At 41.6% G+C, this 16,573-nt stretch overlaps 1 protein-coding gene across 43 annotated transcripts in view; it reads right to left on the reverse strand.

Annotated features, from left to right (window-relative positions):
- The window catches only part of LOC145537089 (histone-lysine N-methyltransferase PRDM7-like), a 50,649-nt gene extending 35,226 nt beyond the window's left edge, over window positions 1-15,423 (reverse strand). For 16 of the 43 annotated variants that reach the window (XM_081567726.1, XM_081567723.1, XM_081567731.1 and 13 more), the window contains exon 1: window positions 14,795-15,046. The gene's annotated coding sequence lies outside the window, so the exon portion shown is untranslated. Of the gene's footprint in view, window positions 1-12,079; window positions 12,386-14,794 lie in introns of all 43 variants that reach the window. The other 27 variants (XM_081567727.1, XM_081567724.1, XM_081567732.1 and 24 more) reach the window with 3 other exon arrangements.
- Window positions 15,424-16,573: the final 1,150 nt, after the last annotated feature.

Here is a 16,573-nt window from a genome sequence, read left to right on the forward strand (position 1 = left end):
AGAGCCAGACATCCTGGAATGTGAAGTCAAGTGGGCCTTAGGAAGCATCACTATGAACAAAGCTAGTGGAGGTGATGGAATTCCAGTTGAGCTATTTCAAATCCGAAAAGATGATGCTGTGAAACCAGTGGACTCAATACGCCTTCAAAATTGGAAAACTCGGCAGCGGCCACACAACTGGAAAAGGTCAGTTTTCATTCCAGTTGCTAAGAAAGGCAATGCCAAAGAATGGTCAAACTACTGAACAATGCACTCATCTCACACGCTAGTAAAGTAATGCTCAAAATTCTCCAAACCAGGCTTCAACAATATGTGAACCATGAACTTCCAGATGTTCAAGCTGGTTTTCGAAAAGGCAGAGGAACCAGGGATCAAATTGCCAACATCCGCCGGATCATCGAAAAAGCAAGAGAGTTCGAGAAGAGCATCTATTTCTGCTTTATTGAGTATGCCAAAGCCTTTGACTGTGTGCATCTCAAGAAACTGTGTAAAATTCTGAAAGAGAAGGGAACCCCAGCCCACCTGATCTGCCTCTTGAGAAATCGGTATGCAGATCAGGGAGCAACAGTTAGAACCGGACATGGAACAACAGACTGGCTCCAAATAGGAAAAGGAGTATATCAAGGCTGTATATTGTCACCCTGCTTATTTAACTTATATGCAGAGTACATCATGAGAAACGCTGGGCTGGATGAAGCACATGCTGGAATCAAGATTACCGGGAGAAATATCAATAACCTCAGATATAAAGATGACACCACCCTTATGGCACAAAGTGAAGAAGAACTAAAGAGCCTCTTAATGAAAGTGAAAGAGGAGAGTGAAAAAGTTTGCTTAAACATTCAGAGAACTCATGCCGTCTGGTACCATCACTTCATGGCAAATAGATGGGGAAAGAGTGGAAACAGTGGCAGACTTTATATTTTTGGGCTCCAAAATCACTGCAGATTGTGACTTCAGCCAGGAAATTAAAAGATGCTTACTCCTTGGAAGAAAAGCTATGACCAACCTAGACAGCATATTAAAAAGCAGAGACATTACTTTGCCAACAAAGGTCCATCTAGTCAAGGCTTTGGTTTCTCCAGGAGTCATGTATGGATGTGAGAGTTGGACTATAACGAAAGCTGAGCGTGGAAGAATTGATGCTTTTGAACTGTGGTGTTGGGGAAGACTCTTGAGAGACCCTTGGACAGCAAGAAGATCCAACCAGTCCATCCTAAAGGAGATCAGCCCTGGGTGTTCATTGGAAGGAGTGATGTTGAAGCTGGAACTCCAGTACTTTGGCCACCTGATGCGAAGATCTGACTCATTTGAAAAGACCCTGATGCTGGGAAAGATTGAAGGTGGGAGGAGAAGGGGACGGCAGAGGATGAGATGGTTGGATGGTATCACCAACTCAATGGACATGAGTTTGGGGAAACTCCGGGAGTTGGTGATGGACAGGGAGGCCTGGCGTGCTGCCGTCCAAGGGGTCGCAAAGAGTCGGACACGACTGACATTGACTGACTGAATAAACTGAACTGAACTGATGTACCCATGGGTTAGTTAGACAAACAACATCAGAACATTGCAGTTTAAGGAAGAGAGCATTTTCTTGCAGGGCCATGCAAGGAGATGGGTGGCTTATGCCTTTAACAATCCTGAACTTTCCAAACACTTTCAAGAATGCCCACTTATACAAAACTTGAGGGAGGAATGTGATTAGCTCTGACAACCTTCTTGCTGTCAGATATTCTATTCTTGAAGAAAAGTCATAGTGAGGTAACTGTGTTCCTGTAAACCTCTAGCAAAACAAATATTAGTCTCAATGCTGAAAGGTAAGATTCCAAGCTTGACTTTCACACTCCAAGGTCCTGTTTAGGAGGAGGGGCTTCCTGGGCAAGCTGATTATCCTGCCTGAGAGCATTCATCCAGCACCCAGTCTTGGTCCTCCCACCAGTGGCCAGTCACAGCTGAAGATGCAGCTCTCAGTCTCTGGGCCCTCCTCTTACCAAGGTCCCCATACCCTGCCCAGCCACCTTAAAGGAGGGAGCCAGGTGCCCAGCCCACAGTTGCCCTCAGTCTTCTCAGTCTACCCTAACTTTGGGGGGGAAGCTGGGTCTTGTAGACTCTGACCCAATCAGATTATTGCAAGCGTTGAGTCATGGAGGTGGGGATGGCAGAGGTAGGTTGCCTAGTGCTCTGAACCCTGGGCCAGGCCAGTGAGTGTCTCTAGCAAGGTCTCTGGACCTCTGCAAGACTCGGCCTTTGGCCTGTCCCCAGGCTCCACCCCTTGCTACCCAGACCAAGGCCAGAGGACCTGGAGGGCCATGGACGAAGGCTGAAATATACCTTTTACTACACTCTGCTGAGAGGCTGACTATTGGTGGACCTGGTCTTCTAACCTCTATGGTCTTTAGCTAAGGACGGCAGCTCCATGCCCATCTTGCCCCTATTACAGTATCTTCCTTGGTGAGATTATACAAACTTTGACTGAAAGTGGGTAACTTAGACCATCATGGTCTATTTCCACTAGCCCAAGATAATCACATTCTACTCTGTTTCTATAACTCAGGTAAATTAACTAACAATATCATGTGATGATATAGTTTTTATCTTCCTCTAACTGAAATATTATACTTAAAAAGCATAATGTCCCCTCAGACATATATATTGCAAATGGGGGAACCATTTATTCATTCACTGCTGGAGCTATAGTTGAATTGTTATATTTTGAAAACAATTTTTATTGGAATGGAGTTGCTTTACCATCTTATATTAGTTTCCATTGTACATCTAAGTCAATCTATTATAGGCATACATAGATCCCTTCATTTTTGGATTGTCTTCCCATTTAGGTCACCACAGAGCACTGAGTAGAGTTCCTTCCACTTTTTTCGTTTTTGAATTCAAATTAAGTTATTTGTATTAACTGGAGGATAATTACTGTACAATATTGTGATGCTTTTTGCCATATATCAACATTAATGAGCCATAGGTATACATGTGTCCCACACATCCTTAAGCCCCACTCACCTCCCTCCCCACCCTATTCCTATGGGTTGTTCCAGAGCACTGGTTTTGAATGCCCTGCTTTATGCGTATATAAACCTGAATGATGATTTTCCTGAATGATGAAATATGCAATTTTCTCTATATCACATATGAGTTATGGGTGTAGTTTTTTCTACATTAAATTTGATATCTGTATTTATGTTTGGAAATCTAGCTGTATATTTTTGGTCATGATAGATGGACTATTGTATGTTTCACATCTGGATATCTCTGCACTCTTTTCCCTACATAAATATGGAATGCTGTATTCTTCACATAGGAAAATTTGAGCACATGTTTTCCTGAATAAAGTATGGAATATTTTGCAGTTTTCTAATGAAAATCTCACTTAAGATTTTCGGACATGAAGTATATAATTCTCCATAGTCCAAATATGAAACACCGAGGCAAATTTTCATTACTGAACTAGGAAATTTGTACATCTCATAAATGATCATCTAGGTAAAGATTTTCCTACATGAAAGTTGGTATATTTCATATTTCACATAAAGAAATATGGACACAGATCTCCTTGTTTGGGGATACTCTGTATTTCACATATGAAAACATGGGTGCTGATGTTTCTACACTAAATATGTAACTCTCTATATTTCCCATTTGAAAATCTAGACACAGGTTTTCCTGCATGAAACATGCAATATGCTATATGAAAATCTGGAAAAAGGTTTTCCTGCTTAAATACTGAATGTTTTATTTTACACTTATTAAAATCTGTGTGCACATTCTGCACATGACATATGGAATTCTCTTGTGTTTCTCTTTGGAAAATATAGACATTCAGGAACCTACATTAAATATTAAATTCTCCTTAGAACTCATATTAAAATATTGGCACAGGTGTTGTGGGCCTAGGTTTTCAACTGTGAAATTATATAATTCTGTATGATTCACGTGTGGAAATCTGAGTGCAGATTTTCCTAAATGAAGTATGAAATCATGTATATCTTACAGATGATAAGTTAAGTGTAGATTTTCTGCTATATTGCTATATGGGATTCTGCATATTTCATATAAGAAAACCTTAATTATGATTTTTTGACATAGAATATGTAATTCTAATTTCACATATAGATATCTGGGAACAGATTTTCCTACTTGAACTATGACATCTCTATATTTCACATATAGAAATCAGTGTACAGATATTCACGCATCACATATGAAATTTTCCACGTTTCGTATGTGGGACTCTCAGGCCAGATATTTTAGAAAATATATGGAACTCTCTATATTTCCCAAGTAAAAACAAGATGAGGAAGTTTTGAGATGAAATATGGACGTTTGTTCATTTCTCATATGAAAACCAGGGTACAGATTTTCTTACATGACATATGAAACGTGTATATTTTAGATACGAAAATTTGAGTTCAAATTTTTTACATGAATTATGGAATTTTCTATGTTTCAAATATGGAAAACTTACCTTAGATATGCTTCTATGAAATATAGAATCCCTATATTTCCTATATGACATGTGGACCCTGATTTTGCTCCATAATATGTGCAATTCACTACATGTCATATATGAATATCTTGGTTTAGATTCTCCCACATGAAATATGGAATTCTCTGTATGTCCCTTTCAAAACATGAGGGCAGGTTAACTTGACGAACAATGGAATTCTTTATATTTCACATTTGAAAATCTAGGTGCAGATTTTCTACATGAAATATGAAATTCTGTACATTTCTTGTATTAAGGTATTAGTGCAGATTTTCCCACTTCAAATATGGAATTCTCTATATTTCATATAGGAAAGCCTGAAAGATGACTTTCCTACAGGAAATATGTAACTTTCTATATTTCATACACGAAAATATGGGTACAGAATTTTCTCCAGGAAGTATGAAATCTGTATTTCATGTCTGAAAATCTAGCTGTATATGTTTGGTCATGATATATGAAATATTGCATGCTTCACATATGGATATATGTGCACGTATTTTCCTGAAAGCATAGGGAATTCTGTATTATTCACATAGGAAAATTTGAGTATCCATTTTCCTGCTGAATCATGGAATTCTACTTTCATAAATGAATTTCTCAATTAAATTTTCTGACAAGAGATGTACAATTCTCTATCATTCAAATATGAAATTCCAGTAGCAAATATTCATTCCAGAAATACGAAATGTGTACATTTCACAAATGAAAATCTAGATAGAGCTTGTCTTACATGAGGTGTGGTACTCTTTACATTCCATATAAAAGATCTGAGCACAGATTTCCTTGATTTAAATATAGACTAATCTGTGTTTCACATATGAAAATATTGGCGTTGTGTGTTCTACAATATATGTATTTCTCTACATTTCACAAATGAAATGTTCAATTCTTCGTATCGCATTTATAAATATTGGCTGCACATTTTCCTACATGGTATATGGGATTCTCTGTGTTTAGCATTTGAAAATATAGACTTTCATTTTCCTACACTAAATATTAAATTCCCTAAACTTCACATATTAAAATATTAGCATGGGTTTTGTAGGCATAGTTTCTCAAATGTGAATGTGGAATTTTGTGTTTTGCATGTGGACATCACATTAGAAGTTTTCCTAAATGAAATATGGACTTCTGTATATTTTACAGGTGATAATTGGAGGAAGGGTTTTTCTGCTATATTGATACATGGGATTCTGTATTTTTCATATATGAAAATCTTATGATTTTATTACATAAATATGTAACTGTCTATATTTCACATTATACAACACTGGGAAAAACTTTACCTACATGAAATATGAAATCTCTACTTTTCACATATATTAATCAGTGAACAGATTTTCACACATGACATAAGAAATTTTTCATCTTTCATATAAGGAAATCCCATCCCAGACATTCATACAAAAAAACCCTGAAGTCTATATTTCATATATGAAAATACAGTTGCCAATTTTCCCACATGAAATGTGGAGTTCTCTCTATAGAATCACATGTGAAACCTGGACACCCATTTACCACAAAATATGAAATCTTCTATATATCATATAGGAAAATCTCTGCTCAAATTTTCCTCTAGGCAGTACTTAACATTATGTATGTCACACATGAAAAACTGGGTGCTAATTTACCCATGTACAATCCGGAATTGTGTATATTCTGGATATCAAAATCTGTGCACCAATATTACTACCTAAACTATGGAATTCGGTATATTTCACATATGAAAATCAGGGTGAAATTTTACTCAGTTAAAAATGGAATTCTCTATATTTTACATATGAAAATGTCAGTGCTGAATTTACATCATGAAATATTGAACTTTTTGTATTTCACTTTAGGAAAATCTGGATGCTGAGTTTCTTACATGAAATATGGTATTTTCTATACCTCATATATGACAATCTGGGTGGTGACTTCCTTACATTAAATATGGAAATCTCTATATTTCACAGACGAAAATCATGGCATTGGTTTTCTTAAGATATGGAGAACCTATATGGTATTGGAGTTCTCTCTGTTTCACAAATGAAAATATGTGCACCACTGCTTCTTCGCAAAATATGGAATTCTTTGTATTTCTTCTATCAAAATCTAGGCTTGAACACTCTTTCATGGAAGTTGGACTTCTGTATATTTCACATTTGAAGATCAGAATGGATTTTCCTATGAGAAATATGAAATCACTGCATTTCGTGTGAACCACTGGTTCTTCAGGTACTGACACATTTGTTCCCTGTTTGTGTCCCTGTGCCTTGCACATGCGTGTGTACAGGTGTGTGCTTGTGTCACCTGTGTTTGCGTGTATGTGCATGGGCCCAGCCCCCTGCTGACATGGGAGATGAAGGCGAAAGAACATGAGATGTCTAACAACGAGAAGAGGAGGCAGGAGACGTCCACAGTCTAGGGGAGACTGGTCCACGCATCTCTGCGGTGACCCTGTTCAGGACAAGAATGAGCAAAGGATGGCCAGTGACAACTCTGGGTAGTGAGTCCACAAATCTGCAATTACCTCAGGAGACAAAGACAGGCTCACAATTTCTGCTGTGCTGTTGTGTGTGTTTGTATCCGCAAGAGGGGTTGGAGGGTTTGCAGAGTCACCCAGTGTAAATCAAGTGGTGGGGGCTCTAAAATCATGACCTGTGGACCCCTCAGTCTGTGGGGGCATTGGCTCTGATTAAAACTCTTCAAGAAATGGGCATAGAAGGAACCTACCTCAACATAGTAAAGGCCACATATGATAAGCCCACAGCAAATATTATTCTCAATGGTGAAAAACTGAAAGCATTCCCCCTAAGATCAGGAACAAGACAAGGGTGTCCACTTTCACCACTATTATTCAGCATAGTTTTGGAAGTCCTAGCTACAACAATCAGAGATGAAAAAGAAATAAAAGGAATCCAGATCGGAAGAGAAGAAAGTATAACACTCACTGTTTGCAGATGACGTGATGCTGTACATAGAATACCATGATACTATCAGAAAATTACTAGAGCTAACCAGTGAATTTAGCAAAGTCGGAGGATACAAAATCAATACACAGAAATCATTTGCATTCCTACATACTAACAATGAAAAATCAGAAAGAGAAATTAAGGAATCAATTCCATTCACCACTGCAACAAAAAGAATAAAACATCTAGGAATAAACTTACCTAAGGAGACAAAAGAACTATATACAGAAAATTATAATTTGATGAAAGAAATCAAAGATGATATAAACAGATGGAGAGATAATCCAGGTTCCTGGGTAGAAAGAATCAATATTGTGAAAATGACTATACTACCAAATGCAATCTACAGATTCAATGTGATCCCTATCAAAGTACTAATGGCATTTTTCACAGAACTAGAAAAAAAAAAAGCCACAGTTCGTACGGAAACACAAAAGACCCTGAATAGCCAAAGTCATCTTGAGAAAGAAGAATGGAGCGGGAGGAATCAACTTACCTGCTTTCAAATTATACTACAAAGTCACAGTCATCAAGACAGTACACAAAAACAGAAATAAAGGCCAAGGGAACAAGATAGAAAGCCCAGAGAAAAACCCACACACATGTGGGCACCTTATCTTTGACTTAGGAGGCAAGAATATACAATGGGAACAAGACAGCAGTTTCAGTAAGTGGTGCTGGAAGAACTGGACAACTCAGTGCAAAGAATGAAATTAGAACACTTCCTAACACCATCAGTTCAGTTCAGTTCAGTTCAGTCGCTCAGTTGTGTGCGACTCTTTGCGACCCCATGAACCGCAGCACGCCAGGCCTCCCTGTCCATCACTAACTCCCGGAGTCCACCCAAACCCACGTCCATTGAGTCGGTGATGCCATCCAACCATCTCATCCTCTGTCATCCCCTTCTCCTGACCTCAAACTTTCCCAGCATCAGGGTCTTTTCCAATGAGTCAGCTCTTCCCATCAGGTGGCCGAAGTATTGGAGTTTCAGCTTCAACATCAGTCCTTCTAATGAAAACCCCGGACTGATCTCCTTTAGGATGGACTGGTTGGATCTCCTTGCAAACCGAGGGACTCTCAAGAGTCTTCTCCAACACCACAGTTCAAAAGCATCAATTCTTCTGCGCTCAGCTTTCTTTATAGTCCAATTCTCACATCCATACATGACCACTGGAAAAACCATAGCCTTGACGAGACGGCCCTTTGTTGGCAAAGTAATGTCTCTGCTTTTTAACATGCTGTCTAGGTTGGTCATAACTTTCCTAACACCGCACACAAAGATAAACTGAAAATGGACTAAAGACCTAAATGTAAGACCAGAACCTATATAACTCTAGGAAGAAAACATAGGCAGAATACTGTATGACACAAATCATAGTAAAATCCTCTATGACAAACCTCCTAGAATAAAGGAAATAAAAACAAAAATAAATAACTAGGTGCTAATTTAATTTAAAAGTTTTTGCATAGCAAAGGAAACTATACACACAGTGAAAAGACCACCCTCAGAATGGGAGAAAATAATAGCAACTGAAACAACTGACAAACTATTAATTTCCAAAACATACACACAGCTCATACAAGTCAATACCAGAGAAACAAACAACCCAGTCAAAAAGTGGGCAAAAGTCCTAAACAGATATTTCTCCAAAGAAGACATAGAGATGGCTAAGAAACACATGAAGAGATGCTCTCCATCACTCATGATTAGAGTGTTAGTCGCTCAGTCGTGTCCAACTCTTTGCAAGCTCACGGACTGTAGCCCACCAGGCTCCTCTGTCCATGGAATTTTCCAGGCAAGCATACTGGAGTGGGTTGCCATTTCTTCCTCCAGGGGATCTTCCTGACCCAGGGATTGAACCTGGGGCTCCTGCACTGCAGGAAGACTCTCTACCATCTGAGGCACCAGAGAAGCTCATTATTAGAGAAATGCAAATCAAAACTACAACGTGATATCACCTCACACCAGACAGAATGGGCATCATCAAAAAGTCCACAAGCAACAAGTGCTAGAGATGGTGGGAATGTAAATTGATACAGTCACTATGGAAGACAGTGTGGAAATGCCTTAAAAAACTAGGAATAAAACCACCATGTGACCCAGCAATCCCACTATTAGGCATATGACCTTCCAAAAACCAAAGCTGAAAAAGACACACGTACCCCAGTGTTCACTCCAGCACTATTTACGGTAGCCAAGACATGGAAGCAAGCTAGATGTCCATCGACAGAGGAATGGATAAAGAAGCTGAGGTGCGTATATACAATGGAATGCTACTCAGCCATAGAAAAAAAGGAATGCATCTGGGTCAGTTCTAAGGAGGTGGATGAACCCAGAGCCTATTATACAGAGGGAAGTAAGTTAGAACGAGAAAAACAAATACCGTATATTAACGCATACATGTGGAATCTAGAAGGATGGTACTGATAAACCTGATCCCAGAGCAGCAATAGAGACGCAGACATAGAGAACAGACTTGTGCACAAGGGTAGGGGAGGAGAGGGAGTGGGTGAGATAAATGGAGAGAGTAGCATGGATGAATATACATTAACATATGTAAATAGATAGCCAATGGGAATTTGCTGTATGACTCAGGGAACACAAACGGGGGCTCTGTAATAACCTAGAGGGGTGGGAATGAGCGGGAAGTGGGAGGGATTCAAGAGGGAGGGGACATATGTACACCGAAAACTATGGTTAATTCAGGTTGAGGTGTGACAGAAATCAAACCAATACTGTAAATAATAATCAATCAATGAAAAATAAATATTTGTTAAAAGCTAGAAATAGGTAATTTGGAAATTACCTAGAATGTCACAATTGAGAGGGAAAAAACCCCTTAATATGTGATCTATTGCCTTCCAGGTTCCGTTCTCTTCATTTTTAAAAAGTATGAGATAGGGGAGTTAATGTCTTCATGATACTGTATCTATTATTTGGACCAGGAACTGTTCTCTGTGATATGTGCATGCTGACCTGACATCCCATGGTCTTTCATGCACTTAGGAGACACTGTGTTCAATCCGTACACGGTAAAGTTTCCTGCGGATGGACATGTGGATCTGCCTTTTGATCCAGAGTACACTAGACACCGCAATGTGTTCCAGATTGGGGGTCAGATACAACACGTCTCTGTTCCTCTCCACCTGGCACCAATCTGACTCAGCTCTTGCCAGGGAGGTGACTTTGGGTAAATTCATTCACCCGTTAACCGCTACGTGTTTCTGCTTCCTCAGCTGCCGAAAGGGATGACAGCATTAAAAATGCTACCTCATAGTGTTGTGATGAGTACTCAAAGACTTCATTATACGTGCACACATGGAGAGCTAACCACGGTTCAGAAGGGTGAGCTTATCTTCCTGCCTCTCTTCACTTCCGTTTCTGCTTGTACTCACACCCCCGTCCCTGCCCCCACCCTTTTCCCCTCCCACCCCAACTCCGCTCTCTAGCACCCGTGTCCCATCCTCAGACTCTCCATCCAAAATCATGGCTGACGATCTCCTCAGATTTACCTAAATGTAAGACCAGAACCTATATAACTCTAGGAAGAAAACATAGGCAGAATACTGTATGACACAAATCATAGTAAAATCCTCTATGACAAACCTCCTAGAATAAAGGAAAATTAATTTCCTTTATTATGAAAATTATGAAAATATCCACACCATTACCCTTGGATTAAAAATCATGAATATTAGCAGAAGAAATAAGAAACACACTAAAACTGGCAATGTGAAAACTAAACAAGAAATAAAGCATTAATGATGAAAGTTTGACTATTAACATTTTCATATCTTCATTAGATTGAGATTTTCAGAATTTGATACAGGGGAATTAGACTTGATAAAAAGAAAGCCAAAATAAAAAAAAAAACCTATGTGAAGAAGTTTCTTGGCCTTTAAATGACCCTCTATAAGGTTTTTAAAACTTTATATACTCTAGTTCTATAACTGGCCAGTGACCACTTACTTCCTGTCATTATACATATCATAGGAAGGGGTCATTAGACTTGTAACTGCATAGAGAATATGCACTAAATTTTTCCATACGAGCACATGATGAAGCCTCAGTGTTGTATTTAGGCTTCACAATGTCCCCACAGGAAGAGCCGAATACTCATTATGCTAAAAAAAAAAAAATCCTTCCCCCATGCCTCATACAATCCATTCTTGAGGCCCTGAAGGGCTGAAGTGATGCTGCAAGGTCCATGCGGTGAGTCAAAGGTGGTCTTGACACTGTGTCCCTGGAGCACTATCCAGGGAAATGTGGAACAGCAATAATATTAACTACAGTAATGACAACAGCTAGAATTGACCGGGAACGTACCATATGGCACATACTGTTCTGACACTTTCCCCTGTCTTAACATGGTCAGTGTTCTACACTGCCCCATGAAGTAGTTAAATTTACTCCAAGCTAGTGCTTCTATGTGGCTAATGGAAGAATGAGGCACAGAGACACTATGTTACTTGCTCAGAGTCGCCCAGCAGTCAGGGAACCACTGGTCTCGAGGCATTGTGGAAACCTCAGTGTGTTCTGTATTTATTCAGTCAAGGCTAAGATCCAACGGCTATGGCAAAATATGTAGAATAACAGCTACCACATAACACAAATTGATCTTACCTCAGAAATGCACACGAAATAGAAATCGGATTTCTTCAGAAATCTTTCAGATAGAGGCTTGGCAAGACTGCATCAGGATGTTTTGTAGAAAGGATAGTCTGAGAGCCTCCTCAGAACAGCAGACAGCAGGTCAGTGAGTCTCCTAGACTGGAGGTCTTGGGTTTGTGCATCAGAGAAGGCAGCAAACCCCTGTCACCTACACATGCTCCCAGTGGAGACAGAGCCTGGCAGGAGGCAAAATAAGACCATTCCTCTGCTCTAGTAGTGCCTAGACAAGTTGTCCATGTCAATCAGAACTGAGGAATTCTAAAAAAAGAAAAATGGAGATTTCATGATCCGCACTCGGTGCATCTCACTTAGTGCAGCTACAATAGTGCCCTAGAATCTGTCCGTTTTCACTATGCTTGGGAAACTCTCAGGGACTTTAGTAAACCTCATTAGTAGCGAGACTGTCAGCAAAATAAGGGAAATAGCGATCAGAACACATATCAGAAAAAAAAAAAGTAGAGATGATCAACAAAACCCAAAGCTGGCTCTTTCAAAAGATCAATACAAATTCATAAACGTCTACTCATGTAGACCAAAAAAAGCAAGATATCTAAAGACAACACTTACGAATATCGGAAGTAAAATAGATTTCAGATCTCACAGAAATTAAAAGGATTCTGTGAATGATTATAATAACTACATCTGGCAATTTCGGTGAAAGGAACTAACTAACAAAGTTGAGCCAAAAAGAAATAGATAATCTATTTAAAAATCGAGCTTGTAGTTGAAAAATTTACAGAAATCTCCAGGCCCAGGTGGTATCCCTGGCACAACAGACAAAGGGAGGGAAAAAATGGGTAGGGACAGAGAAAAGGTGACTATATTCTAACACAACCAGTTACTCAAGGTAAAATGGGCCAAATCCAAGCAATGTGATGAAGCCATTGGTTTTATTTTCTCATTGTCCTCCAGCTTCTCCTTCCTGCCTCCCTCCTTTGCCCCAGTTGCTTTCTCCTTCTTAAGTCCTGCCCTGCATCAAGAGTAGCAGTGTTATGAGGCGCGATTCCCATATTGTAACTGATATCCGCTGGCTGACTGACATTCAGCTGGATGCTATCATCCCTGCAGCTGGTATACTCAAGCTTTCTGTCTCATCATGGACCAGAAGGTTTCACTCCTAATTTCAGGTATAGCTAGGAGAGAAGGTGCAGGGCACACGTTGGAGCCTTGAGTCCTTCATCTGTGAAATGCGGATGACCACAAATTGTGGGAGAAACAGAGATTTCGGCACCAGACCCTTTGCAATGAGTGCTAAACCCAATGAAACATGACAAACTCAGAGCATCACGGGACTCCTTGACATTCAGAAGCACCTCAAGTAGATTTCCCTGCCAGGACTGTTGCGTTTATTGCTCCTTCAGCCTGGAATGCTCTTCCCTTAGGTAAGCCCATGGCCTGCTCCCTCACTTCCTCCACATCTCTGCTTAATTGCCATCTTTCAGGGAGATTTTCCCTCATTATCTTGAATAAAATAATAACATCATACCCCACACACCCCCTTTCCCCTGATCTAGTATTATCTTTCTTCATAGTGCCTGCCACCCACCCTTGATTTACTTACTGACTACCAGGTCTCTGAAACGAGAGACTTGGTCCGTTTTGTCCTGTTACAAACTCCTCGAATAGCGCTCTGGTATATGGCAGGTGCTCAGAAAACATTTGCTGAAGGACAGTCGGGAGCCAGGCCCTTTACACACATCGCTAACATGCACAGGTACCCTCCAAGACCGACACTGGCCCCACTGAATTAATTATCATACACGCTCAATGACACACAGTCAGCATGTCAGGTTCCAGGCTTCGGAATCATATCTGCCAGCTTCCAAATCCTCAGCTCCTGGACAGAGACCTCACAGCCAAGAACTCAAGAGGTTTTATTTCTAACACAACGACTCCAAACAGCTCAGGTAGATACCCAGACACACAAAAAAAGGTCACTGAGTATCTGCACAGAGAGCTCACAACTCGAGCCTCAGACCCTCAAATACGACAGAGACCAAACACACTGCGACAAAGAGCCTCCAAACAGACCAAGGTCGTCAAGACAGAAACAAATGAGAATCGCACAGATACTTCACATCACGGAGACTGACTTCCGAACCACTCCGGACACTTACTAAGTTAATACAGAAACCGCTAAGCAGAAAGACATAACTTTGAGTAACTCAAGAACATCATACAACCTGCAGATAAAGTTCCCAGACAAATGGAAAACCTGCACCCTGTGCGCAGACCCCAAGCAGCTGAGAGTTTCCACCTTAAGACAAACCCCTCCTCAAAGCAGCTCAGAGACAGCACAACTTGGGACCCAGAATCAAAAGCTCAGAGATCTCACATTCTGGGGCGCAGACGCCTACACAGACATCTCACACCCAGGGACTCAAGTGCCCCAAAGCTCCAAAAATGCACATCCCGGCACACAGGCACACACATCCTAGAGGCTTTGGACTATGGCTCTCAAAATCCACTCCGATCAAATACCCCATCACCCACAATCCTGGCCAATGGCTCAGAGAGATCAAACGTACCCAAAACAGCATCTGTGATGTCACACGTAGCCATACACAACCCCAAGCTCCCTGACCCAGGTTACTCTCCAGGGAGAGACACGAAACAAGCCCTGAGACCTCTCCCTGGTCATGAATTGCATGCATCTGTGCGACTTACCGCGCGTTGCCATCTGATCCAGACTGAGGGAGAGCTCAGTAAGACTGAAACACGGTCGCCCTGCACAGCCACTGACTGTGCCGAACCTCGCCAGTAACCAAGGCAGCCATTCAACCCCTTCGGGAAAAGCGGTAAAACTCGGAGAAAACATGGCACACTCTGAAAAGCCGGGCAAACGAACGCAGGCGCCCTGGTATACACACGCCTCGCGCCCAGAGGTCCAGCTCCGCGACCTCAGTGCCTGTCTAAGACAGGCAGCCAATGGGAACTGAGCAGGAGAAAAAGGAGGGCGGGAGTAGCCGGACTTCCGCGTATACTCGCGCTCCGGAAGAACTAATTCCGGCCATCTCCCGGTCGCCTTACCCCCAAAGCGGCAGCCAATCTCTCGCTCTGGAGCCATCCCCACCTTGGATGTGACCATGTCAAAACGAAGGGGTGGAGTTGGAAAAGAGACAAAGAAAGTTGCGGCTTAATATCAGTGTCCACTCAAATTCAAATGCGGCGGGAAGGCGGAGTGGAGCGAATGCGGTTGGACCCAGTGGCGCCATGAGTGCCTCCGCTGGGAACTGTGGTCGATGCCCGACGCCGTGTCAGGGGACCCTCTGTGTTGTCACACGCACTCTCCCAATGGTACCTTCCAGAGTGGGTGGTCCTACCGCTACCCCTCAGCGGTACATCCCAGGACAAAACTGTTTCATCTCGAGCGCCTCTTGGTGGTGAGATTGGGGAACAACAGACGTAGATTCCCCAACCTTCCCAGGATGATAATGCAAAGGGTGGAAAGACAAAGTCAGGAGGAAAACCCCACAGATTGCCACACTCTTGGACTCGGAAAAAAGTCTTCATAAACTGAAGATTACTCCTCTGTGGTGGCCACTATTGTAACAGGAAGCATTCAAAGAATTTTCTCTGTGCTGAGCATTGGCATTGGTGCTTGTTTGTGCTTTCCTGCTTAACACAGAATAGGTCTCATGGGGAAAGGCGGCCACAGTCCCCCAACTGGCAGAAGAGATAAAGCTACTGAGAATGGAATCCGAAGGCCTGGCGTGGGGACGGCCTCTGTCGCTGACTGCGAGTGATATGTGAAAGGACAACAGGACTTTCCATTCTGTTAGAAAAGGGGTCATCTCCAAGGGGACCCAAGGACACCATGTAGGTGAGATAAAGACCACAGCTGTGTCATCATCTTGTCATCCCTGAATATGTTCCCTAGCAGAATCCTCAGCCTGTCTAGCTGTGCCTCTCTCAACGAGTTTAAATTTATTCATTCTGTCATTCAGTCATGTGTGAAGCACATGTATGTGTGAAGCACAACTATGAGTGTTAGGAAGGAGAAAATCAACCTTGCCCTCATGGAATGTACATTCTGTTGGGATCATACACCCCCAAACTCTAAGTAATTTTTCAGGCGTTTGTAACTGCCGTGATTAAAATTAAATCGGGATAGTGAAATAGAGAGAGGGGATCATGTCTAGAAAGAGTGGTCACGGAAGTTCTTTCTAAGATTGTGACTTTTGAGCAAAAGCCTAGAAGAGATGCCTCTCTGGGAGAAGAGTACCCCAGACAGAGATAATGGCCAGTGGAAAAAGTGGGGAGTGGAACTCAGTGTCGTGTGTGTGAAAACAGTGAGGAGGCTGATGTGACTGTCACAGCGTGATGGAGGCAGAGCCAGGAGATTGGATGAGAGAGGTAACGAGGGGCAGGTCCCATAGGGCGTACTGGCCATGGGGAGGACTTTGACTTGAGCCCCAGGAGGGTTCCTACAAGAGAAGCCCCCAT

Source organism: Giraffa tippelskirchi, chromosome X (assembly GCF_054371585.1).
Source record: "Giraffa tippelskirchi isolate mGirTip1 chromosome X, T2T-mGirTip1v1.2.pri, whole genome shotgun sequence".
NCBI classification, from domain to species: Eukaryota; Metazoa; Chordata; class Mammalia; order Artiodactyla; family Giraffidae; genus Giraffa; species Giraffa tippelskirchi.